General features: G+C 36.1%; 1 long non-coding RNA gene across 1 annotated transcript; it reads right to left on the bottom strand.

The window, feature by feature from the left end:
* Window positions 1-627: 627 nt before the first annotated feature.
* On the bottom strand, window positions 628-2,739 carry LOC145051237 (uncharacterized). The gene is made up of 3 exons (XR_013683473.1): window positions 2,319-2,739; window positions 1,640-1,720; window positions 628-701 (listed from the first exon to the last, which is right to left on the bottom strand). It is a non-coding gene; the product is annotated as an uncharacterized LOC145051237 (long non-coding RNA).
* Between the last annotated feature and the right edge of the window lie 615 nt (window positions 2,740-3,354).

Below are 3,354 nucleotides of genomic sequence, written 5' to 3' on the forward strand. Positions count from 1 at the left end.
TGGTCGGTTTTGAGATCGAAGGATTCGGAAAATTTGGTTGTTTAGGTGAAAATTTCTGTTTTGCTTGAGTTTTGACATTCAAGGTTGATGAATTATTCGTTAATTTGCCAACATTGTGAAACTTATGATCATTCACAAATTTTTGCAAAGTCTCAAATTTTCTAATGTTGACATATTTCCTAACAAATTTATCATTATTTTTCATTGGAATTTTGTCAACAGAATATATTGGTTTGTGAAAACTTGTATTCACCCATCCTGGTACTACTCCCGCCCGAGCACGCTTAACTGCAGAGTTCTTATGGGATCTGCTGCCCTCACGGCTTTAAAACGCGTTGTGACAAGGAAGGTATCCACAACCCTTATAAGGAAATGTTTCGTTCTCCTTCCAAGCCGATGTGGGATCAGGTGCAACAACCCACCTTCTGTCACACCCCCGGCCGAGGCGGCGGAACATGCCGGGCTGTTTGACTAAGTTCATGGATCATAGATAAATTGAATATACAGCAAAAGTACAACAATAAACAAAACAACATTTCATTACATATTTATGTTTTCATACAAATTTCTTACAGATAGTAATAAGATAATAATACGAGTTTGCCTTAACAGTTAGGCATAACAGTTCAAAAGTAGAAAATTAAAGTACTTGCGAGCCATGTTTTCCATCATCTGAGTGTGCCCGAAATTTCACTGATTTCCTGAGAATACATGTATTTTAAAAGTCAACACGAGGTTGGTGAGAGTCACAGGATTTCTGCTAGCTGCAGTAATAATACTTTCAAAAGTCCAAAAGTATATTTTTCTTGTATAACAATAGTTAAAACAATGCTTGTCATGAGTCTTTAAAAGCCAATAAGTAATTTTATAAATAAATCTATGCTTTTAAAGAAAACGTGTTTGATATAACTTCATGAAAGTTTAAATATATCCATTGTATAAGTAACCACTATACTTAAAAATAGTTCTGAAAGCAACCAAACGTATGATTGTAGTGAAAAAGTGAGAGAGATTCGTGTTAATGTTTTTAGTGAGTTCTATAATCGAGCTATATACGAAAAGTACCTCTCCCTACGACGCTTCATTGGACGTCGTAGTAACGATCGTAGACACATATTACCTGCTTCGATTGATCAGTCGATGGTTATAGCTAGCAACCGCAGGTAGGGTTGTCAACCCCATATAGATCTATACATATGTACCTCGCTCCGAAGATTAACGATTATAGCAGTGTGGGGCAGGCTAAGCGATTAAACTCAGCTAATCAATAGTAGCGTCTCACTCAAAAACCATTAACGAAAAGTTTGTGAATTACTCTCAGCCCTAACTTAATTATAGATAAGTACCGGGCATAATGAATTTCGTAGTATAGTATTTGTAAAAGTCGAGTATGGTTGACGTATTTATAAAAGTATAAATTACTTGCTTTTATAGAGATATGTAATTTTAACATAATGGTATTGTACAAGGGTGTAAAGCCTTATGCATGATAGTATTCAGATATGGAAGTCTTTATAACTTTTAAAATTGTAGCATGCAAATCATATAAGACATATGTATTTGCATAATAAATACTATTTAGCACATGCATTCTCCCCCAAGAATAAATTAAATATTGAAAAGGTGCCGTAACTCTCACCTTATCGAGTGGTTAACGAGTAGTTCTGAAAGTCGAGATGTGTTGCCGAGAGGTCGTGATTTCCAGGATAAATCTGATTTCCTAGAAATATTCGTTATAAATCAATATTTGGTAGAGATTTGGTATTTGAACTAGTATAATGATTTATAATTTTTCTAAATGTTTATTATCTCAAAATTTATTTAAATAATCCATTTAAATAAATTTTTCTAAAAATTTAGTTTATTATTTTCCCAAAATATTTAAATCCCAAAAATTTATTTAAATCAAAATACATTTTTTTTTATAATTTAAGATTTAACAACAATCAAATATAAAATGTATATATATGTATAAAAAAATGAATTTATGAAATTTCTATTTTAATTTTTTTTTGAACTTCTATTGAAAGGATTTTTCGAAATTTGGGTAGATTGTGAATATTTCAAATATATGTTTAGGACTTAGGACCTAGTTTAAAAACAATTTTTGGGAGTAAGGGGTTGAATCTGGACAATATCATACTTGGGGGACTGCATGTGGCAAAACCGCATGCATGTCTGTGTATCTGATTCATAAACAGGAGGGAAACCTCCTGTTCGTCTTCTTCGTTTTCATGATACACCGAAGGCACAACCAAAATATATATACAGAGGTGGAGAACAAAAGAAAAATGAAAGGGAGGGTGGCGATGACTCACAGAGGTGGAGTAGCAGCAGAAACCGGCGGTGTTGGTGGTGGCTGTGAGCTGCGACGAGGGTTTGACGGAGGTGGTAGTTCGGTGCTGCTGCCTTCGTTCTTCTTTCTTTCAACAATATTTCGATGCAGGAATTGTGGAGAAGCTTTTGGGGATCGAAATTAATAGCAATGACAGCTTAGGGATGAAGTTCTTGGGTGATGGCAGTGGAGGTTTCAGTGGATTTTTGTGGTGGCCGGCAGCCTCCTGCTGCCGGTTTCTTCTTGTTTTTCTTGCCAAATTGAAGGTTGAGGAGGGTGGTGGTGGTTAAGGGGGTTATAAGGAAGGTGTTTTGGATGGTTAAGTGGTGGTTTAGGGTGGTGGCTTCTTTGTTGTTTAGAGGGTACCCGAGAGATAGATATTGAGTGAGAGAGTGAAAAGAAGAGATGGCTGATGAGTTGTGTGATTTTGGAGGCTGCTTATGCATGTATTTATACTAAAAATGCATACTCACATATAGAGAAGCCATACTCCTACATCTATCTCTTGTACTATGTTGGTGAAACTTGTACACAAAGAAGGAGAGGTGGAAGGAGAGCACGTGGGTTTATACCAGCTGGAAGAGATCAGATTTTTGGAGTCCTTCACTCCATGTGGGCCCCACATGGGGTCTCCATTTTATGTCCAAAACATGCAAAAACCGGGTGCCTCGGGATTCGTGCATCGAATATTTTTTTCGAAAGCATTTTTAGATAGAGTATAATTCAAGGATTCCAGAACCTCAAACGGATTAATTTTTGGAGTTATGGATCTCCGGGAATTTGTGTTTGAAGTTTTGCGTCTTAACGGTAGGCGGTGTCCGTTTTCGCGACTTTCATAAATATTTTCGTCAAAATTATTTCGAGTGTGAAATTAAATAATATACTATATCCTGATTCCAAAAACGCTCTCGAAAATCCCGTCGGCAAAGCGTAAGCGCCTCAACGGATCGTTTTGGTTTACGCGATTAAAGAAAACAGTGTTTTACTGTCCGTTTTTCTTATAACGGTTGTATCTTTTG

The sequence above is a fragment of the Lactuca serriola genome, chromosome 5 (assembly GCF_051521515.1).
Source record: "Lactuca serriola cultivar US96UC23 chromosome 5, Lser_US96UC23_V15, whole genome shotgun sequence".
Classification (NCBI taxonomy): domain Eukaryota; kingdom Viridiplantae; phylum Streptophyta; class Magnoliopsida; order Asterales; family Asteraceae; genus Lactuca; species Lactuca serriola.